The 23908-nt window shown below is 48.3% G+C and overlaps 1 protein-coding gene across 9 annotated transcripts in view; it reads right to left on the bottom strand.

Annotated features, from left to right (window-relative positions):
- Positions 1-23908, bottom strand: part of CACNA1C (calcium voltage-gated channel subunit alpha1 C) — a 649893-nt gene that overhangs the window by 556172 nt on the left and 69813 nt on the right. The gene's annotated exons all lie outside the window — the stretch shown is intronic.

A 23908-nucleotide genomic window follows, 5' to 3' on the forward strand; every position in this document is an offset into this window, starting at 1 on the left:
TGCCCTGCTTCACGACTCATTCTATGACAAGTGCTTGTTCTGTGGCTGGGATGTACCCAGCCTCCTGGCCAGATCTCTTGGCCTGGTTACTGAAAGGGATATGATAGGGACAGAGTCCAAAGCCAGTGAGTCTTTTATACAGAGTTGCTCCTGAAAAGGGAAAGACTATTTTTGGTTCTGCTACTCCAAACCTATGCAAATATGTGATGAATGATGACCACGGCTTTAAGTCTATAAAAATGGCTCCTCGGTCGGACACCCAGCCCTGCCGTCCCAACCGTATTTTCTAGCTACCACTGGTCAGCCAGTGGTGTATACGGAGAACACGGTCCATGGTACAAATGACTTCCATTTTATTTAGACCTGAGCAAAATAACTTAACCTCAGTTTCCTTATTTTGTAAAGTCAGGGAATTCAGTGAGATAATCTTCAGGTTTTCTTTTGGCTCCAATGATCCACATCACAGTTGAATTCAGTTGTGCCCACAGAATCCCATACCACTGGTAGAGTCTGTTATGAATAAAGCACACGAGTTCAGTGGAACCCCATGAATTCTGGGACTTACTCACCCCTTCCCTTAACTGCCAAAGACAGACCAACAGTGAACTCAGACAGAAGAGCCAATGCAAAGGAAAATATGCAGGACACGAAGACACGAGCTGCCCCAGGCCCTTGGCACCTGCCAGAAATAACATTTACCACTGTGGTTCCCATGTCATCTTCCCGGAGGCTTACTCAAAGTGCTTTGAAAGTATGGCTATTAGATTAAAAAATAATAGGAGAGATAAAGATAGTTCTCCTTTAGAAGGAGAGAAGCAGGAAAAAACTGAAAACTCAATCTTGTGGGTTAAATTTTGAGTCTTTGTCATTGTCTTTAAAATACCAGTATAAATAAGTATTCACTGCATGCCAGCCCACACATTTTTCAGCAAACACCCTTTCCATCGGAACTCAGAGAGGGAATAAAATTAGCCTTACCTATTTCAAAGCCACCTAGCTTTTTAGAGGAGAGGGAAAGCATAGCTGTCATCAATGTTGCTTTGTAGCCTAGAAGTCCTGTTTGGAAATTCAGAGGGCAGGATATCATGATGTGAACAGACTTCTTCCTCTTTCGTGGGTATTCCTGATTCCGAGTCTGTGAGAATCATCCTGGAATGCCCTCTGTGTTGTCTTCCCTCTACTCTGTACCCCAGGAAGTGGTGGGGGGTTGGGGGTGAGGGACACTCTTATTCCTCTAAAATTCTGTTGATCAGTCAGTTAACGAACACATGCCTTCTTCCATGCAGGGGTTCCTCTAGAGACCAAGGCCAGCAAGACCTGTCCTCTTTTGCCACTCATTCTTACATTTCAGGCAGACTCTGACTTATTTCAGTCTGCAAGCTGCAGGCCAGCCAACCCTGTGACGGTATGCCAGCTTCTGCTGGAAAGCCCCGAAGGGCTGCTACCCTTGCTGCCCAGATTCTACCACCATGTCATGGCTCTCTGTTACCCATTCGCCTTGCTAGATCTCTGACTTCTACTATATGGTCTCTGTGCTGGATACTCCATCTCCAACAGTCACTACCTGGATCCTTATCTTTGCTTTCTGCCAACGGTACGGTCTTGACTCATAAAGCCAGTCTGGTTCCTTAAACTCTGCCTGCTATCCATATTCCTAAGCCACTATACCAACATTCCCCTTCAGCCTGTGCCCCAGGCTCAGACTCCCCACTTCCCCAGCAGCCCTGCCTGGAGTTTGCCCCAGCCTGGACCCTCAAATGCCCTCTGAGAGTTGGGCTTCCTTATTCGTGCATTGGTTCTCCTAAGTCTGGGTCCCACCTGCTGTCCTCAGTTGCCACAAACTTCTCCCTCTGCATTTCAGGCCACTGTTGCTTACTCAAGGGCAGCTCTGTCTGATCTAAGAAACTTTCGGTATGGTAGACAGTTAATAAATAATCAGGAAAATTAAGATACTGTTGAAAACCAGAAAAGACCTGCTCTACTACTATAAGAATTCCTACAGCTGAGATCTTCCTAGATTCCTGCTTTGCAAAACACCTTCAATAGAGATAATTCTTGCAATCAAAATATTAAATGGGTCCCGGATTTTTTAAGTGAGTCCAGGAGAAGGAAGGAATGATGACATTTCCCATGATATTTTTCCAGGCCTGTCTCTCTTTCTTTTGGCTTTGAGCCTAGAATGGATGCATGCTCAGCTTGATTCTTTACACCGGCCTGGCATGAATCCGAACATGTCATTTATCCAAGCATTTCCAAAGGGTCACAAGAACAAAGCACAAAAATCCCAAAACGGGTCAGAGCCGCCCTTTCTTCTTCAGCCTCAGACATTCAAATGCCCTTTGTGAGTTCTCAGGTAAGGCAAACTCATCAGCTTCCAAGTTAATTCCACATAAGCCCCAAGGTCATTTTGCAAGATTTCCTCTGCTGCTCAGTGACCCCCAAGACCACATCTTCCCAAATGAAAGACACCATGTCCCTGATGACCCTAGGAAAAAATCAAGTCTTAACATGTGGAATCTCCACTGCAAAGGCCACAAAACAAATTTCAGGGTTGGCCTAGATGGGACGCAAAGTGATGACTCCCACAGACACCTGCTAGCCTGCCGGTAGGATGGTTTCTAGCAGGGCACAGGGCTGAGGAAGCACAAGTCCCAGCCCAGGGACTTGCTCACTCCGGTGGTCTCAAACACCAGACCCCTCTTCCCCCTCCTCAGGCCCCTTTGACAGCATATCTGGGGTAGACATGGTTGCAAACATTGAGTACACTGGGAAGAACAGCGTTTAGAGTCACGCAGAATGTAGGTCACATCCTAGCTCCCCCATTTCTTACCTTGCCTCCCAACCTGTTTCCTTGCTTGCAAATGAGACCTGAAAACTAGCTAGAGTTGCAGAGTTGTTATTAAGATTAAAGTTCCAGGCACATGATACATGCTCTAGAATTGTAATCACAGTCATCATCATCAGTACGATTAAAGGTAAATGGAAGCTAAATGGAGGCTGTGACCCAGAGCCCCTGGACCGTAACACATTCTCGAAAACCAAGAGCCCTGGCCTGGCCATAGAGAGAGTTTGTTTAAATACACAAGCATGAACAGCAGAGGTTAATACGTGGAATCTTAGAGCAGAAGCTGGAAGACAAGCTCAGGTGCCTCCTTGCCCATAAGTGGGATCAATATCTCCATGGCAGGTCTTTTCAAGGCAATATTTTAATATGAAAGGCAGAGAGAATGTTTCCAAAGAGAACTGTCAGGCAGAAGGGAGTTTATTTCACAAGAGATTTATCAGAGATTTCTGTGGTTGTGTGGATGATTGGTTTGCTGCCGACTGATAGATTTGGGCTTTTTCCCTCCTCTTTCTCTATGGCAAAGTCCCTTCAGAGATTTCTTTATGACTTTATAATGCTAACTCCTTGAGCAATTTTTGAAAGATCTGACGGGTTCTATATAAGTACACATGTGTACGTATATACATGTGCACATACAAACAATCGTTTTTTCAGGAGCCCTGGAAGTTGCATAGACCCCCCTCCCCAGCGGCCTGCTAACTACGACCGGGTGTCCGGGTGAGGTGTCGCTGCCCAATGGACCCCGTGCGGCTGACAGTGGTAATCCGAGGATTGTGATCAAGAACGTGGAAACCCAAGTATTAAAGGGTGAATTTTTCAAAATGATTCACCTGGGATGAAACCTGCTGTCTATTTAATTACCAAAAGAAGTCTCCAAAGAGGTTCGGGAAAGTAGAACAAAGTCTCCTTTACCTTCATAATTCACATTTCCTCTCCTTCCCATCTGGCCACAGTATGCTCATTACTCCCTTTTGCGTGTTATTGTCCTAAGACGTCTGCTCTCTCTCCATTCTCTCTTCAGCTCCTATTCAGGTTCTTAATTCAGAGCCTCGTTGGAGTTTCTCTCTCCCCACCAGCTCCCTTTCTTCCTTTTATGTCAATAACTGAGTTAATGAAAATTACCTTAACACTTGTCATAAAGAGGTAACAAGTCCCTGGAAAGGACTTAATAACATAATTTCGGTGAAGCCCCAATACCAGCGAAGCCCATATTTAGCATTTCACTCCCCAAGGCTGCCTGAGGAAGTTGTCAATAAACCTCCCATTGTATGAACATGGTCCCGAATTGAGCTGTCTGGAAAGAAGCCTGGCACTTCTAAAACAGCAGAATTTACCTCCATCTTCAACCCCTGCAGTACACTGTTTCTAGCTTTCCTTCTCTCTGGTTGACCCCATTTCTTGAAATTTAAAGCTTTGATTCCTTTGAAGCTTCTGAAACACTAGATAAGTGAATCTCAACATTTTGGGGGTTGCCGCCCCATATCAGTGATTTGTTTTAATTTCCCCTGATGCCATGCCTCATCCTTAAAGCCCTGGATTTTATAGATATAAAGATAGGGATAAGAACTGAGCAAAGGACAGAGACATGCTTACAGTGAAATGAATTTACTTTGATCATTTGAGGGACTGAAGCGTTCTTACGGGGGGTTTGTCTGTCCTCTCTCTCTCTCTCTCATTTGCCCACAATTGGATGGACTCAGGCTGCCCTTTTCCCTCTCTGTTCCTGGCCTCCCTCCCCCTGTCCTCCTTCCGAGACACCTAGTCCTACTTGAGTGTTCTTAACCTCAGACATTTATCTTGAATGACTCAGGGCCTGAAAAGTCACAGGCAAATCACACAAAACCCCTTCCACAGAGAAGAGAGGAAATGGTGCAGAGGGCTACATGAGTTGGGTTTTATGATGCTCTCCCCTTCTGGCAGGTGAACAAAATCAGGTATTGAGAGTAGAAAGCAATCTCTTCAAGCTCAATGGGAAAACAGATCATTAAATACTATCAAATAAGCAGAAACATGGAATGTCCTTCCAGATGGTTCTGCTTTTGTCTAAATCTTGCCCTTCCTTTAAGGTCAGGAGCCACTGCTGCTCAGTCGCCTTTCCCAAAGACCTCAAACCTGGGGCTGCCCTCTCCTCTGGCCTCCTGCCACGCTTGGCATTTCCTTCACTGGGGCCCCGTATTTTTTTTAATGCGAGCATCCTGACTCCCCAACCAAACTGCATGTCCCCTGCTACGTACTGCTACTCAACAAATACTGACTCTATTAACAATGTAAGAAGGGGATTCTGACTCTGATGCTAATTAGACAGCCAAGTCGAGCGCCACCTCCCCAGCGAAGCCTTTCCTGAGTACGACTAGAATTTTGGAGCAAGACCCGGAGAGATCCTCAAGCCCTCTCTGCCTTTTCTTAACAACTATTCCATGATTTTCTAATTGGTTCTCGTCACCCAAGTCTGAGCCTCAGCTCCCCCAGGGCGGGAATCCTACTCCAGCCGTTGCTTGCAACTGCCCTACCCCTGCAATCCAAAACACGCCTACGGTACCCAGCACAGGGACAGGGCAGAATGGTGACGATAATGCCCTCTTTTGTCACCACCCCTGGTGTGGAATTTGTAGGCACTCAATAATAAAAATAACAATATTTTCCATTTGAATAACGCTGCACAATTTTCAAAGAGCTTTTAGAAACATTATCTCTAATGAGGTAATGCTCCTCACAGAAAGCCTGTGAGTTAAGTAGGTATAATTAGCGCTAAGCAACAGATGGAAACTGAGGCTCAGAAAGGTTAAGCGACTTGCCCAAGGGCAGACAGCCAGGCTAGCATTCTAGTCCAGGTCAGTCAGCATTTCCCTCTCTGTTGCAGGGTCCCTCCAGACACTCAAAATGCTAGGCTCCAGCCAACGATCAGAATTCAGGCAAGAAAGACCAACGCCAGAAAAATCCACACCTTCCACCAAACCCCACACTTGGCAACACTTGACATTTACCATAATAGAGATTAATTTAGTGTTTCCCCACAACATTTTCTATAATTGACTGTCCCTTGGACAGGCGTGGTGCATAGTAAGCAAGTTTATAAATGGTAACTGAGTGAAGGATGAAGAAATAAATCAACAAGCAAAACAAATGAATAAACCTACAAGTGCATTGTCACTGTAAATATAACCAAGAGTAGATTTCAAATCTAAAAAATCTACAAGTTTAAGAAAAGCTGATTTCAATTTATAGAATTACAAATGCCTGAGATAAAACAGCTCCAACTTAAGCACAGGCCCACGGAGTAAACAAAGAGTTTTATTATTTAGTTCCAAAAGGCCAAACCTAAGAATACTACATTGGAGAAAAGGAAAAGAAAAAAAAATTATTCAGGCAGGAAACCCTCCTGAGTCCAAAAGGGTGAAATGACAGGTTGGTTTTTTTTAAGATTTTTATTTATTTATTTGAGAGAGTGAGAGCACACAGGTGTGTGGAGGGGAGAGGCAGAGGGAGAAGCAGACTCCCCACTGAGCAGGGAGACTAATGTGGGACTCGAACCCAGGATCTTGAGATCATGACCTGAGCCAAAGGCAGACGCTTAACAACTGAACCACCCAGGTGCCCCACTTTTTTTTTTTTAACAGAAAATCCACAAGCTTTACTAGAAATGGCTGGCTACAGGAGAAAAAAATGACTTTGGCAACCCAGAATTTCAAATCGTCCTGATATGTAAGAAATGACAGCAGGTGGCACTGAGAGGGTCAGACATCTTCCCACAGTTAAAACAACCCTCCAACGCAGAAACTCTTTTTGCATGCGAATTAAGTTTCCTGTTGAATAATCTCATAGTGCTGCCCTCCATTCTCTGATGTGGCTCTGTTGCTTCCTCCTGGAGTATGTTTTCTTTCTTTCTGGAATCTGCTCCTTGTACCTTAGGACACCTTAAGACTTTGTACCTCAGGTGGACTTTAGTCCAAGCAGTTACAATCTAGTTCCTGACAGAGATTGAGATTTCCCCCTCACTCTTCATCCCTTCAACGCCACAAGTCGCAAGTTCTATGACCCAGGGGCCACTCTAACAGAATGAAAATTCCACAATTCCAAAATTCCACTGTAAAACATTGTTTTAGTCACAACTTAAGAGAAACGTCATCTTTACAAGACAGCCGTCCCTTCCATGCAATCAAGTGACCATTAACTTAGGTTTTGTTTTTTCCATAGCTTAAGCAAATATTAATTTAAAGCAAACAGAGTCACACCCAAACATAAACATAAATATTTTAGAGGCCAGTTATAAATGAATATTGAATTAGATGCTGGGTAGGTTCTGTCTCCCTTAGGTAGTATGATGCCCCATGAGGGCAGGAACTTTGTGTCTTAATGATTGCTGTGTCTTATATACAGTGGGTGCTCAGTGTTTATTAGTTGATGAATGAATGCAGATCACCCCAAAAATGTTCTTAGACTGAACCCTGAGAACTCCGTGTTTATATGTAAAAATTGTACCTGTTGCATGGAATTGTATCTCTTATTTTTCTTACCTGGGACTCCTCCGCTGCTACCACTGGTCTAGCCAAGTCCTCCACAGCCGTCCAGGTGTCACTCAAGCCCCACTTCCGGTGAGACCCTTTCTACCACTCTGGTTCACACTACTCATATCCTTTTGGGCCTTCTACTAATCATATTAGAATATCAGAATCGTATGAGGATCTTCCAGATTAGCCCTTAATGGTTCCGTATGTCCTAGTTCTGCATTCTCAAGGCTTCTGTAGGAACGCTCATGCCTCTTGCATGTCCACACAGTGCTGACCTCAAACAACAGCTGTTTGGATGAACCAGCTCACTTGCCTACCATGCCTGTTTTCTCTAAACACTGCTAATACCAGTGATTTTAAATTTATAGTCAAATGTCTTTAGGCAACTTTAAAGTAAACTAAAGACACAGTTAACAGCATATAGATAGCATGTCCCACTGGGTGTTGGGGTGGACGTGAGGATAGTCAGAGCAAAACTTACGACAAGTGTCACCTCTAGCATAAGCCTGTAGCATAAAAACTTAGGACAAGTATCACCCTCCCACAATCCAACAAGAGCCAGGAAATCCCATATTAAGAGTCTTTCAACAAAGTCTTTTAAAGTTCCCCTCAAATATATAATTTGAGATGGAGCAAGGGGGAAGTCTTTATTGATTTGCCCTCTTCGTGATTAATCCCTAAAAATAATTTTTGTGTACTGATCATGCCTGGTTTCCTCTCTCTGGAATGTAGACTTTGGCACTGCCCATGGCTTGTATTTTGTTGGGGTTCATGGAAGGAATTCATATGACATTAGACTGCAAGGGACTTTAGAGATCATCTCACACCCCCACCTTACAGATGAGGCTCAGCCAGCGGAGGCCACTTGCCAAAGCTGCAGGGGAGAGTCCAAGAACATGGACTCCGGGTTCTTACTGTCCAGGTGCAATCACCCAGGCAAGTCATCCACTTTTCCAGCCTGTTTGCTTCTCTGTCACAGGGGATAACAGTACCTCCACCTCCTATGGCTGCTGGAGGGCTGACTGATGTGATGCACGTAATGCCCAGAGCTGGGGCATCAGAGGTGCTCGTGAACACCAGATGTCACCTCCGAGGGCACGCAGCCAGGTGGTGGCTGTGCCAGGACCAGACCGGGTACCACCCAGCTCAGGGCTCTCTCCCCTGTACCTGAGTCTCGTGCCAGACTGGCAGCACTCCCCAAATAATGGAAAGGAGCGGATGCCCCTCTAACATTATGCCTCCAAAGACTGGGACAGGCTTCTAGTCAAGTTCATCTCATGTGGACTAGGTTATTAGTACTCACACAAGGCTGACTTCTGCCCTGGAGCTGCCACCAAAAGAAAAGGCTGCCCTCACCCTCCTTGCGGAGGGATGGAATCTACAGATAGAAACTGAACCGTCCGGAGCACTGTCTCCACACTCCCCTTCTCTGACAGCAAAAGGCCGCAGAGCCAGATGCCCCAGGGATGCTCCAAATCGCCTCCAGCCACCATGGGGCAAAGGAGTTTGTACACTTCCCTACGGGATGGTCAGAAGGGTTCCCTTGGTGAATCATGATGTAGAGAAGTTGCCAGGTTACTGAAGGCTGGATCACTGAGGCCACAGTGTGCAGAATGGTCAGGAAAACTGCCTCCATGTCCCTGATGCATTCTGACAGGAGCTGTTGACATGTTTCTGTGACTCCCGCCTTCCCTTCTCTTGCTAAGATCTACACAGGCTCACTGGCAACATACACATCCCTCTTGGAAAGCCGAAGGCAATGCAGAAACCCTTCCCTATCTCTGTTGACCTCCTAACACACTTCTGGATGCTTCCTGCTCCTTTGCAGGCCTTTGCAAGCGAACAGGACCTGGCAAGCCCACACTTAGAACAAACCCCTCAGCATGGCCTAGGTGATGCAGCTCCCTCCCGTCTCTCCGATTCATCTGGCGCCCCTCCCCACCTGCCTCCCTGGGCTCCAGATCATACCTGTGAGTCCTTGACCTGCACCGGGTCCATCTGCAGGCTCCGCCCACAGGCCTGCAGCGCCCCTTCCATCCATCATCCCTCGCAGCTCAGGCACCCCACCTCATAGAGACCTTCCCTGCCCATCACCCACCCCATCACTCTCTGCCTCCAGAGCCTCTTCTACTCTCTTCTCCATGGTACTGATAATGCTGTGAAATCATCTTGTTTATTAAGTTGCCTTGTTTTTTTTACTGACTGGCACCACAGAACATAAGCTCCTGGAGGGCAAAGACCTTGTCTGTCTGTACTTTTTTGTATTTCTAGCACCTAGCTGGTACACAGCAGACACGCAAGACACATTCATTGAATGGATGTGCGAATGACTGTACTGATACCCAGTCAAATGGTCTAGCAACCAGGCAAAGACCCCAGACGTGCAAAAGGACCATCTAAACCTAATCCTCTCCTGAATGATGAAAAGTGAACGAGCAGAGGTCAGAGAGGCAAAGACACTTGCCAAAGGTCACCCAGCTAGCGAGGAGCAGAGGAAGGTCTGGAGTACCAGTTTGGTGTTGTTTCAGTCCCACTCCACCTCTCCAGCACCCCCTTCCCCAAGCAAATGCTCTCATTCACATATTCACTCAGTTATTTATACAGCAAATACTCATTGAGTGCATTCTATGTCTCAAGAGTGGTCCTTGGAGTAAAGTCCAAATCAAGAGTGCTGGGAGCCCCTCGTCTACAATCCCAAAGACATTTCTGGTGGCCGTGAACGCATCCACTTGCTGGGGCTTTCTGGGATCATTCCACAAATCATCCATCTTCCATGACTGGTCCCAGAGTGACCTGGGGCCTGTCCCTGTCCCAGGACAGAGATTCTCCATCTACAGAATGGGTTTTCTGCCAGAAACACAATGACACACCACCACAAAAGCAGAGAGGGAGGGACACCACTTGGAAGGGTGTGGAACAAGCTGATTGAGTTGCCGTGTGTCTACCACGAGCTTCTTCCCCTGTTTGGACTGAACCTGGCAAAGATAAGTTGCTGCTCAGGGCTGCCAAACCTGCTTCACATGGCCCTGAGTACCCAGAAGAGAAGCAGGGCCAGCCCAGGCCTTCCCTGGTCATAGTGCATAAGGAACTAGAGGGGAAGCCAGGGCTCCTCCCTGTGGCCCCATGGGAGGCCTCCTCCTTACCACTCCCTGGAACCAGGAGGTGCGAAGGAGGCATCAGGTCTGGGCCTGCAGTAACCTGCAGGGCTGCCCTACCCGTGGGCCTCCAATTCTGACCACATTTTCCCTTCCCTGGGGGCACACATCTGAAACTAGTAGGCCCAGGAGGCAAGAGAGGGAGGGGAGGAGCAGGTCTTGAACTGTAGGACTGAGCTAAGATCTCAGACCCTTGAGGTAGAAGGGACCTCCTCTGCCACCCAAGCTGCCATCTGTCAGACAGACAGCACCCACACCCACACCGAGGCACACCTTTCCCTGCGAAGCAATGCCTTTAACAGACTAGCCAGGTACTCAGCAGATACACATAAAGCTCCTATGGTATTCAGGCACCATGCTAGGACCATACAGACATGATCCCTGCTCATACACAGCCTACTGTGAGTGAGTGTTGTGGGCTGAATTGTGTCCCCTGGTACCTGTGAACATGACTCTATTTGGAAATAGTCTTTGCAGACAGAATCAAGTTAAGACAAGGTTATACTGGATTGGTGGGGGACCCTAATCCAATGACTGGTGCCCTTCTAAAAGGAGGGAAATCTGGACATAGAGAGACAGATACCCAGAGGAGAAGGCCAGGGGAAGGTGGAGACGGAGACTGAGATGTCTAGAAGCCAACAAACAGCAAGCATTAGGAGCGATACCAGGAGCTAGGATGGAGGCACACTACAGAGTCTCCCTCCGAGTGCCCGGAGGGAGCCCACGCTGCTGACACCCTGATTAAGGGCTTCTGGCCTCCTGAACTGTGTGAGAGAAAAAAAAACTGTTTTAAGCCACCAAATTTGTGGTAATTCGTTACAGCAGCCCTACACACTGAACACTGTGAGATCCACATACAAATACACAGGAGAGCAATAGTGCTTAGATAAGAGACGCTGTCATCCCCGCTTATCTGCAGGCATGGGTCCCAAGACCCCCAGTGGGTGCCTGAAAGCACAGCTGGCACCAAACCCTACATGTACTATGTTTTACCTAGACGTACAGACATCCCCATGATCAAGTTTAATTTACAAACGAGGCACATAAGAGATTAACAACAATAATAATAAAATGGAACAATTATAACAATATACCACAATAAGTTATGGGAGTGTGCTCTCTCTCCCTCAAAGTGACCACCTGAGATGATAAAATGCCTGGTGGTGACACGCAGGGAGGTGGATGACGCAGGCATCGCCACACAGTGCGAGGCAACTACTGCTCTTCGGACGCTACATCAGGAGGATCACCTGATTCTGACCTCAGTTGACCGCAGGTAACTGAAACCGCGGAAAGCGAGACCACGCACAAGGGGGGCTACCGTATCTAGAAAATGCTATGGAATCACGAAAGGGGAGAGGAAGCTTCCCGCAAGAAGTGACTTCTAATCTGAGCCTGAGGGTACATAATAGTCAACCAGAGGAACAAATACATAAAGTTGCTTTCCAGGGGTCAGGGAAGGCTTCCGGGGAGTGGTATCTGTGCTGAGACACCCAAGACCAGTCGCATTTAGCCAGGCAAAGTGGAGGAAGCAATGTTTCCAGAAGCAACAGTGTGAGCAGAAGCCCCTCAGTGAAGGGGCAGAGACCTGTGCAAGCCCAGCGATGCTGGGGTGTGGCGTGGGAAAAAAAGTGAGGGTTTTCTATTGCCGCATGACAAATGACCACAAACTTAGTGGCTTGAAACAAAACCCATTTGCTAGCTCACAGTGCTGTAGGTTGGACACGGAGGGGCCAGGCTGTCTGCTCAGGATGAAATCGGGGTGGTGAATGATAGGGGAGTTCTCGCTCAAGCTCCATCATGTTGTTGGCAGAGTTCCGTTCTTTGCTGGCCATCGGCCCAGGTCGCTCTCAGCTCCTAGAGGTCATGCTCAGATCCTTGCAACAGGGCCCCTCCTTCTTGAAAACCAGCAACAGAGAATATCTCACACATCGAATCCCCCTGTACTTTGAATCTTTGCACCAAGAAGGACCCCATCACTTTTGAGGGGTCACCTGACCAGATCAGACCTCCGTCCTTCCATTTTTCGCCCTTTTCTCAAAGCCACTGTGTGGGATAGCATGTCCCATCACAGGTGTGCTATCCTGTCCTCTTCACAAGACAGCCCCACAATGGTGCAAGGGTGCGGGGCCCTGGGGGTCATCTCAGAATTCCGCCACCAAGTAGGCTGGCAAGGTGGGCCAGTGGCATCCTACAGACCAAGACTATGCATGTCCCTGTGCTTTTCCCTCTGGAACCTTCTGCCTGTATTCCTTCCCCGCCCCTGTCCAACTGCCACAATTCAAACTCAACTGCATATTGAACCGTGAACATAGCCCAGCTCTCAAGCATACTATCCGACCCCTGCTGCCTGCCTCCCCCCGCACATCCATCTGCAAGCACGGGCTGCTCCCAGGTCTGTGCTCTCCAAACCCGGCCACGAGTCCCACGGTCCTGTGCTCCAGTCTCTAGAAGACCTGACTCAGCTCACAAGGTCCCCTTCTGGACATCCTTCCTTACTCTCAGTGTCTGACCCTGGTCCTGAGGACTCGAAGGTGCCAGAGAGAGAGCCCTTGCCAGGGCACGTTGCCGTGTGTCCTAGAGCAGAGAGAGAGAAACTCCCGTGTTTTCACGTCTCGTCTGCTCCGTACTTGAGGAAGGCTTTACCAGCAGCAGGACAGTGCTGAGGAACTACTCGTCCCCTATGCTCAGCTGTGCCCAAGTTAAACGAGCCCCCAAGGAACAAACAAGACGAGCACTGCATGAGCTCCCCAGCAAGGGGCTCCGTGTGCATGGGCATGACGGGTTCCAGGCCCAGTCAAGGATCGGACGGCTGTCCCGTCGCCTGGCTTTCCCAGGCTCCGGCAGCCCAGCTGCTCTCTCAGCAGCAAGCAGGTTACGGCCACACTGCTCACCATCCATCTTGGAAAGGTCAGGAACTAAATTTGGAACTTGGCTTTTAGTTCTTTTGCATCTCTAAGTTATCTCGAGAGGAGGCTAAAGGAAAAGGTTCACAGAGGAACATGCCAGGAAAAAAAAGGAGTACATATATCAGAGACCGAATATAATCTGTCTCGTTTTAATAACCGTTACTGTGATAACGCAGTGACGTCTATACGGCGCTTTGCATTTTCCAGAGCATTTATGTGCATCCTCTCATTGGAGCCCTGCTATGACTGTGTGAGGTACAACCTATTACCTTTTCCACCGCCAAGAAATCTAAAGGCTAGGGAAATAAAGTGACAAGGCCGTACCACTAGGTGTTGGCCGAACTGGAGCTAGAACCCAGGACGGTGACTGCAAGCCCGGGGCTCTCTCACGGCCATCACACTACCCACGGTCTAGGCCACGGGGCCCCGAGTGCTCGGGTGTATCCCATGAAGCCACCCACCATGAAAGGCATGCGGCTCACACCTGGCACTGGGTGCTCTTGAGATCCCCCACACCTGACTCTGCTGGCCGGGATCCGAAGAAGGCCCCTCCTTCAAATATGGGGTCTCTCTGGCTCTCAGGAACTGCTTCAAGTCACTCCGTCACCAGGAAGGCTCATTCGGGCTTTTAAGCTTGTCTCAGGAAGTCAGGCTGACTTGTCTCAGGAAGTCCCCCCACTCCAACCAGAGGTTCTCATCTATTTAGGAGGCCTGAAGGCCTATTTGATTAAGGACGTCAGCTCATGTGAGTCACGGGTCCTTGAAAGAATGTGGGTCTCAAAGCCAAGTCTTCTGCTCAGGCAGCAGCGGATACAAATGAGCGCCCCCCACTCACCCCCCCACACACTCACCAAAGGGCACCGACTAGGGGCTGTGAGCCATGCCCCGAAGACTCACAGACACGACACAGCCTCTGAGGGGCTTATTCCCTATATCCACCGTCCCTAAACAGACCATCACCTATGTTACAGGCATGCTAGTTGAGGCCCCGGTAATTAAAGGACCATATTCTAGACAAAATACCCCTCCCTATACACCTTAGGAAAGCCACAGAGCAGAGCGCAGCAGTTAAGGGCGTGGACTGAGGAGCCGCACTCCTGGGGCAAGTCAGTTCATTTCTCTGTGCCTCACTCCCCTGATCTCGAAAATGAGATGGTTATAACAACAAGAGTGGTGTCATGGAGTTACTGAGAGGACTAAGTGAGTTAACACTGTAACGTACCTTGAGCAGCGGCGGCACTGTGGGTGTGGGCCACATGAGTGTGGATGGTGCTGTTGTTACCCCTGCTTGTTGAAAGGCACTAATCCAACAACTTCGATCATACAGAAATCAGTAAGAACAAAGGGAATAAAGAGGAAAAAAGGCTTCTGAGAAGCCAAAATCAATTTTCTAAAATCCACACATTAAAGCTAATGTACCTTATTCATAAACGAGCCTCCTCAATCAGAATCTATTTACTCCTACTTTGCACATAGCCGTGGTGGCTTTGGCGATCTAGTGTCTATGCTCCCAGGAGAGGGGCAACAGCAAATTAAAAGGGCCGGTCCTGGAGGGGGAGACACCCCAACAGCGAAGGTGTATGAAAATGATGCCCAAAGACCCTCTCAGTCACGGTGTTCGGGGGCCATCTGCCCTTTCCTTCACTCTCTCCATGGCTTTATGGAATTACAGGAGTTTATATATTGAATATTTCCAATGGTTGTGCTGTCCCAGAAAAAGCATGGAGTATGTTGGGAATTCTTTTTTTAAAGATTCAGGGATCTATATTTTACATTCTAGACTTTCTTCAAATATACTTATATTCAAAGGCACTTGGTGCATGAAAGGGGTTCCATTAGCCAGAGTGTGAATACATATGGAACACTTTCCCCCCAAAATGAATGCAGATGGATAAAAATGAAACAAGAGGCGTCACCATACTTAGACTTCAAAGCAACATCTCCTCTCACTCCATCCGCTGGCAAATGCAGAGCGGACAATGCCTTCTCCTCTGAAATATTTAGTGAGGAAACACTGAGTCAAATAATTGCCCCAGGCACCCGAGGGTTTAGGACGATTACAGGAAGCACCACTCGATCAGGGAACTTGCCATCCCCTGGGAAATGCCACGTCCCTGAGGCGGCCCCCCAGGGGCTTTGCTGTCCCTCCCCCCCCCCCCCCCCCACCGTGCTGGTCTCGCAGGATGGCCTAGCCTGCTCCCAGCTTGGTCCCTTCCCCTGAGGGTTTTCTCCTGTGTGTGGTGTCAAACCACTGTGTTCCTTGAGCACAGCATTCACCATGGTGTGTTCCAAGGAAGACTATTCTTCAAGTTGTCTTGTGGTGGGAAGATTTGGGGAGGTCCAGGGAGCCCGGGGGCACCTTAACCCACAGGGAGGCCGCTGTAGCATGAGGCTAAGAACACACCACTGGGGGTAACTGCAGTACCTTCACTTTGCTATGTTTCCCAGTGCAAATTACTTCAATTCTCTGAGCTTTGGTGTCCTCATCTGTTAAATGGGATAATAACAGTATCCATCTCATAGGGTTATTATGATGCTTAGATGCATTAATATACTCAAAGCACTAAATAAATAGTGAGTGTTATTAACGTGTTAAAGACTCCAAGGAGTCTTACGATAAATTAACCTTGGTTGCCGCAGGCTTACCAAATTTATTTCCCAACAGAACCAAGTTTGTTGGTTTTTTTAAATACCTGTTAATACCGCTGCAGAGGGTTTAATCTTTGAAACATTTTCCATCTCCTTCTATGCTCACGGCAACCCTACACACTCCAGAGAACGGAGCAAAGAGCCCAAGCGATGGTCCCGTGCAGTCCTGAGTTCAAATGACTACCCTGCCACTCACTCACCAAGTCACTTTACTTCTTTGAGACACTATGTCCTCACCTGAAATAAAAGGATACACCCTGGCAGGGGCCATTCATTCATTCCTCAAATATTTATCAAGAGCCTGACATGCGCGAGTTACAGCTCAAGGCCCTGGGGATAGAGCAGCAAACAAAACGGATGAATTCCCCACCCTCAAGGAAAGAAGTAAATAGATATTGTAATTTATTGCTGTGGGGACTAGAAAGAGTGTTTGCAAAGCACTGGCACCTGCTGGTCACTGAATAAAGGCAATTATTATGACAAAGCAGGTTTGGTTACTCCCACCGGCCAGCAGAGACACAAACAGGAAGGTTAAGTGACCGGCCTAAGGCCACACCACTCGGGTCTCTCTTCCCAGGTCGGCGCCTGCTCCAGAACAGCTTTTCAGACATACCTACACCCAGGTCCCACTCAGACCAGATCAATCAGAACCTCAGAGGGGAGACCTCGCTCAGGTGAAACAGGGCGTCCTGCTAACTCTCTCGTCTATAAATACTGTGCAAAGTTTACCTTAATCCAGCACCTTATTTTTTAAAGGTGCATATTAATAGCATAAGAAGTATATGTTGGTTGAACATGGAGAAATGTTAAAAATAACAGGAGCAAACATTTAATATAAAAGAATCACTGCTCCCACGTATCTTCAAACATCCTCAAACATACTTCACACAAGAAGTATTTAATGATGATCACCTATATGCTTTATTCTGTAGTATGTATGTGCTTTCTATAAAAATTGCTACTTTAAATAAATAAATACATACATACATACATACATACATACAGACTCTGCACCACTGCCTCCCCCCAGCCCCGCTCCCCCTCTCACGACACAGCACAGAGAAGATTCGCACATGATGCAGTAGCTATGTGGTTCATTACCTGCGATTAGCTATGAGTGTATTTTATAACCCTAGTATTTCTGCCGAGTGTGTGCGTCTGGTGCATTAGGATGACACATATGAGGGAGCACTAATAAATCACGTTTTGTTGGTACATGAAAGCCCACAAAGACTTCTCACTCCCAGACAAGCCTGATGATAAAAGAAATCACAGCTCACTGCAGGGAGATAAGGAGCCCCCAAACTGGCATTTTTATTCACCTCTCACACAGAAGCTCTGACGTGGGTCTCTTCGCACCTGGTGGGCAGGCCTTGGACTCATCTCAGAACCTGTAGTGGCCTAAACGCAGGACCCTGTGGGGTGTCTTCAGCCCCACCTGCCTAGGGAGAGGGGAACCTCAACTTTACAATACTCAGGCACACCTTGGCTCCCTGAGCTGTGACTGGGAAGGGACGAACACAGCCTCGTTCCAGGCACAAAACACCTGTGGGGGTGGGGGATGGAGTCACCCACAGGCCACCCAGGGCTGTCCCTTCAGGGCTCATCTCTCCCCATGAATGCATCTCTGCTTTGCTCCCCGTGCAGTCAGACGATGAGGGTGAGGCACGTGCGGACACATGTCAATCTTGCCACATTAGAGTTGCTAGAAACAGGGCCTTTTGGTGTCCTCTCTTACCCTTCCGAAGTAAAAGCTAGCCTGAGTGCCACTAATCCTGACCTACCCCAAGGAACCAGATGGAGGGGATGGCTTTCAGCCTCTGGTTCTAAAGGACAACACGCATTTGTTGCGGCAGGCATTGTTCTAAGCCTTTCTCGTACGTTAGTTAACTCGTTTAATCCTCACGGCCGGCCTAGGATGCCAACTCTCATCACTGCCCCAACTTTACAGCAGGAAAAGGGAAAATCTGACATCCCAACCCTCTTCCTAATGTAACTCAAGAGCTTCCAGCAAACCCATCCCCCTGAGTTCTCCCCAGTCCTTGATGGAGATGCAAGCAAGCCCAGCCCCAAAACAACTCCTTTTCTGGCCTCTCTGCCTCTGCCGAGAGCCTGGCTCTTGCTTCAGAAAGTACACAGCGCCGGTCTTTGCACAAGGTGAAATGCCAAACATATTCTCCTAATATTTCAACCCAAGCCAAGTCTTTGTGGACTTCCGAGTTTGGGAGACCTGGGAGTTTTCCACACACAGCAAGTTCGCCCTGCTCCCAGAGGTCGTTCGACGGACACCCTGCGTACGATGTACCTCCCGGGTAACGGCTAGCCCTGGGACAGGCTTACAGCTGCTATAGTATAAATGACGTGCTGCGGAGCAGGTGGCCCTGCCTAACAAGATTGTGAACAATACAGAGAAATGTGTCGTGGGCCAGTTCGGTCTCATTATGCTTCGCTAACATGAGGAAAAGATAACAAAGATGATGGATTTGGGTGCAAAAGTATATGTTCGGTGGAGCATAAAACAGACTTTTCTTTAAATAAAGAGAGAAAGACTCCCCCCCCCCCCGAAAAAATTCTATACCAGAATACTTTTCATCTCTCGGAAGGAGGAGAAAGCAAAGTGCTAGAAAAAATAAATGGGGGTTATATTAAGGAGGCAGGAGAAAGGAGAGGGGGACGGAGAATGTATGGAAGCTGACAAATTTGCAAGGGAAGGCACATTTGTAGGAGCAGGCGCAGATGTGAGTTTGCCAGTGTGTGGGAAAAGAAGACTCTCTGCTAATTCTGTGACAGCACGAGTGCGCTTGGTTCAACAGTCTGTTCTGAGCCCACCAGAGTGGGAAACCTCTCAGCAGCCGGCGGGGCCCAGAGAGAGCTGTGGGTAGGCAGTGGCAGACTGGGGAGGGCGAGCTGAAGGAGGGTCCACTCTACGGTGACGGAGCTCAGAGTCACCGTCCTCAGAGAGCAGTCCCCGGTCCCCTGCATCCGTCACCGGGAGAGCCCGCTGACAATGAGACTCCAGGGGCCCCCTCCAGACACAGAATCGGGGGCTCCGGGGGCAGGGCCTGGGACTCTGCATTCTAACCAGCTCTCCATAGGATTCTTACCCACCGAGGTCTGACAACCAGTGCTGTCGCCATTGTCCCTCCTCTGCTGTTTGTGAGAGCAGGCCTCTGAATTAGCACTTCCTTATTTAAAAGATGGGACCGTGCCATGAAAGTAATGGGAGAATTCTTGAGCTTTTATTTAGGGGTACCTAAGTGATTGGGGGGGACCATGTTGTGGCATGACACTGACACTCAACAAACAGTGGTTACGTGTCTACTATCTCAGGGCCTCGGTGAGACTATAGATATGTCCCTCCCCATGGCACTCTTCTAAGAGCCTTCAACATCTTGTCTCATTAATCCTCACAGCAACTTACGAGGTAGATATTCCCATTTTATAGACAAAGAAGCAAAGGCACAGAACGCTCACACAAATGACTTTGGAAATAGAAAGGAAGCTAAATGTGATAGACCGCCAACAGAGAGGCCGTATCTGAATCTGTTTGAATGAGCACGATGAGGGGAAGAAGGTGTTCAAGATGACTCTGTACAACATCAAGGTTGGCAGAGCCAGCGACCGGGCTAAAGGCAAAGGTCAGAAGCAAGGTTCCTGCGTGGTTTCTTTTGCTTTATTTTTTGGAGACCGGTTGTGTGAAGAGAGAGAAGTTGAGTCCTATGTGGGCTTGTCTGTTTGAGGTGTCTGCAAGACATCCGGGAACATATCACTGTGGGCCAGGACCGCACTGGGTGCTTCCTGATCACGGCCAGCCCTCCTCTGCCCCAGAACCCTGGGAGGGAGCGTGACTTCCATCCACCAGGCCAGAGATCGGAGCTTCAGGAAGACAAAACAACTCCACAGGACCATCCAGATTAAGATACAAAGTGGTAAGGCCAAGGCATGAATCCACATCAGCCCAACTCAAAATTTAGCTCTATACAAAAAGCCATTAGTTCCCAAACCTGACTGATCCTTAGCCCCCCAACTCCAGCCCATGAGGAATTTTTCAAATGCATATTCGCAGGCCATGCCCCAAAACTACTAAATCTGAATCAGATCTACCAACGCATTGGCATCTTTCCATTGAAGCTATCCAAGTGGTTGTAACAATCAAGCCGGTCTCAGGAGTCACTGCACTGGTCCACAGGCCTCTCTAATGTAGGAAATACTAGTCCAGGCCTTAGGAAAGAGCTCAGAGCTGGGCACATAAATCTAGGAACAACTTACCTAGAAAGGGAACATGAAATTGTGGAAGCAGCTGAGCTCACCAAGGGGAGACCACAAAAAGAAAAAGTAAGAGGCCCAGGACAGCAACCTGGTCAAAGTTCCCATAGAAGCAAGAAGAAACTAGAAGAAGCAGGGAAAAAATGGTAAGAGATAGGAGGGGACTTAATAGTAACTCTGTCCCAAAGCCAAGGGGCAAAAGAGTTCTGCAGAGGGGCATCTAACAATGTAAGATGCTGCAGGGAGAAGGGGGGAGAAGAGGGCCTGAATCACAACACTCATATTGGTTACATCCAGGGAGCAGAATGATAGCCTGGCCTATAAGCCAATGTGGGTTTGGTTTGGTTGGTTGTTTCAGGGGTTTTCTAATACCCCTTGGCCACCGTGCCCCCTCCCATTAGGTCAGTGGCCTTCACTGTCCCAGGGAAGGTATGACACGGTGGAAGGCAGAGAACAGGAGTCACACCATGGCTTCAGAGTTCAAGGAATGTAAGCCAGGGCACCGAGGACAGTCTGGATGACCACAGGAGGGCCACCTTGCCCCAAACAAAGATCCCAAGATGGTGAACCTGGGAGCATCAGCCAGGTAACAAAAATGAGTGAGACCCTGGGCTATGTCCTTGAAAGGGGGCCCATGTAATCTTCACCATGTCCCCATTCCCACAGCCCCAGCATGGCCAGGAGAGGTCCAGAGCTGCAGATCAAGAGACCCCATGCTGGGAACAAGAGACCACATGCCTGTGTGGATCAAAGACCAAGGCCCTTCCAGGAGGGACAAGGCCACTTCAACAGTGTGGATCAACCACACCAAGAGTAGCATGTCCCCTTGGCTCCATAATGCAGTGGTCCTTAGCTACAACTCCAGGGAAGGGGCTGAGAGCCCTGAACTTACAGAGGTGAGGTTTATGGCATCAGCCAACAGGAGTCACAAATCAGATAGGATGTTCAGTGATAGGAAAGCAAAAACAAGCTGCATTTCTTTCCCTCCTGAGTTTACCAACTGAGATCCATATCTTTTACTTTCTAGAGATGGGGACAGAACACAGAGAGCACGGAGCTGAAGAGAGAGCAAAAACAAACTGGCAGAAGTGGCAAATGCAGACTCTTCCTGAAAAAACATTTCAAACTTAAAATTTAAAAATTACATATTATTAAAGGAAGTTCAGGGATAGAGCAGAATTAGGGAAGATGTACCTATGTCTTTGTGTGTGTCCGTGTGTATGTCCGTGTATGTATGTCTATGTGTGCACATATGTGTTTCTGTGTATCTGTGTGTATATGTCTCTGTGTGTCTATGTGTCTATGTCTCTGTGTGTCTGTGTGTTTGTGTGTGTACATGTCTCTGTGTGCGTCTGTCTGTGTACATTTCTATGTGAGTATCTGCATGTATGTGTCTGTGTGTGTATATGTCTGTGTGTCTGTGGGTGTATATGTCTGCGTGTCTGTGTGTGTATATGTCTGTGTGTCTGTGTGTATATGTCTGTGTGTCTGTGTGTGTATATGTCTGTCTGTGGGTGTATGTCTGTGTGTCTGTGTCTGTATACGTCCGTGTGTCTGTGTGTGTATACGTCCGTGTGTCTGTGGGTGTATACGTCCGTGTATCTGTGGGTGTATACGTCCGTTGTCTGTGGGTGTATACGTCCGTGTGTCTGTGTCTGTATACGTCCGTGTGTCTGTGTCTGTATACGTCCGTGTGTCTGTGGGTGTATACGTCCGTGTGTCTCTGGGTGTATATGTCCGTGTGTCCGTGGGTGTATACGTCCGTGTGTCCGTGGGTGTATACGTCCGTGTGTCCGTGGGTGTATACGTCTGTGTGTCTGTGTGTGTATACGTCTGTGTTTCTGTGGTGTATACGTCTGTGTGTTTGTGTCTGTATACGTCCGTGTGTCTGTGGGTGTATACGTCCGTGTGTCTGTGGGTGTACATGTCCGTGTGTCTGTGGGTGTATATGTCCCTGTGTCTGTGGGTGTATGTCTGTGTGTCTGTGGTGTATATGTCTGTGTGTCTGTGTGTGTATATGTCCGTGTGTCTGTGGGTGTATATGTCTGTCTGTGTACATGTATCTGTGCGTGTATGTCTGCGTGTGTATCTGCATCTGTGTGTGTGTGTGTGTGTGTGTGTGTGTCTACATGTGTGTCTGGGTGTGTGTCTGTGTGTGTTTGGACTGGGGATAAAGGAAACATGAACATGCTTCCTTCACTTAGGCCAAGCTGTGGCTTGAAAGAGGTCAGAACTGCTCTAGCAACTAGAAACGCCTTTTCAACCTCGCACGCTCTGTTCCGCATCCCCCAAATTCCTAGTGTAACGTCACAACAAAGTTCACTGGCTGTCCCCATCCCCTCTTTCCCTCCACCTATGTAACCTCCCCCCTCATTTGCAAGAAAGAAAATAGCAACATGCAACTGACACTGGGAGGTTTTGTGAGGCCCGGGCTTGCATGCTGGTGTTATTCTTTTTTAAAAATACAGCTTTATGGAGGTATAATTTACATACCATAAAAGTCACCCGTTGTTAAGCATACGACTCAATGACTTTTAGTGCAGTTACACAGCTGTGCATCCAGCTTCAGAACACCTCCATCACTCTGCAGTGGGATTTTAAAAATCCACTGTCCCTCCAGCAGTCTCTGCACCCGGCAACCTCCACTCCAGTTCCGGAGTAAGTCCAACACAACCCCTCATGGTCCCACCGGCCAGGCCACCGCCACCAAGTACGGGCTTCACAGACCCAGACAGCAGCCAGCCCAGGCTCCTCTCTCTGTGCAGCACCCCCAGCCCCCTCCCCGTGCTGCTGCTAATCCCCCAGGGAGCTCAGCCCGGAGGGGCTGGGGCAGAGACTAAATGCAAACTCTCTACCCACCTTCCCCACTGCTTTTGCCTAGATCCCACCCAAAGCCTCCCTGTCTTCAGAATAAGACACAGATCCTTTTTTTTTTTTTTTTTTTTTTAAGTTACAGATGAAGTGTGAAGGTGCCCAGGTTTCAGGAGGCCCATGCTGGGAGAGGGAGGTAGATACGCCGAGAAGGACAGCCCACGGAAGATGCTCCTGCTTTTCCAAGGGCCATTTGGGAGACACTTTGGCTTGTGTTTATTCTGACACAGTAAAGATTTCTTGCCTGTTAAGAGACAAGGTCACGCCTCAGAAGGCCTCGTGGACTGCAGGGAGTGCTCTGCCTGCCGACTCTGGCCATGTCCTCCCTTGGAGCTCCCGGGCCAGCTCTGGAAACTGTCCCTGACGCACAGCCCAAGCTGAGCCCTAAGGCGCTGCAGCCTGGCTCGCACCACACCACGTTACCCAATATGGAGCTGGGCCTAACTGTCCCAACTGGGGGACACAGTGGAGAAGTTTAAAATGCGCCTCAGATTCAGTTGCTGAGGTGGCTAAAGAAAATGTCGAAGGTTAAAAAGCAAAAGAATGACAGCGTGACGCCATCAGCAGCCAGCAATAAGGGAAAGGAGAACTTGCTAACCCTCCTGATTCTTTTGGGAACGATCTCATCAGACAGTCCAATCTCGCTAATTAGAGGAAGGTGCTGACGACGGGGAAAGAGGCGTTTGGTGGGAATCACATGAAAAG

This window comes from Halichoerus grypus, chromosome 6 (assembly GCF_964656455.1).
Source record: "Halichoerus grypus chromosome 6, mHalGry1.hap1.1, whole genome shotgun sequence".
NCBI classification, from domain to species: domain Eukaryota; kingdom Metazoa; phylum Chordata; class Mammalia; order Carnivora; family Phocidae; genus Halichoerus; species Halichoerus grypus.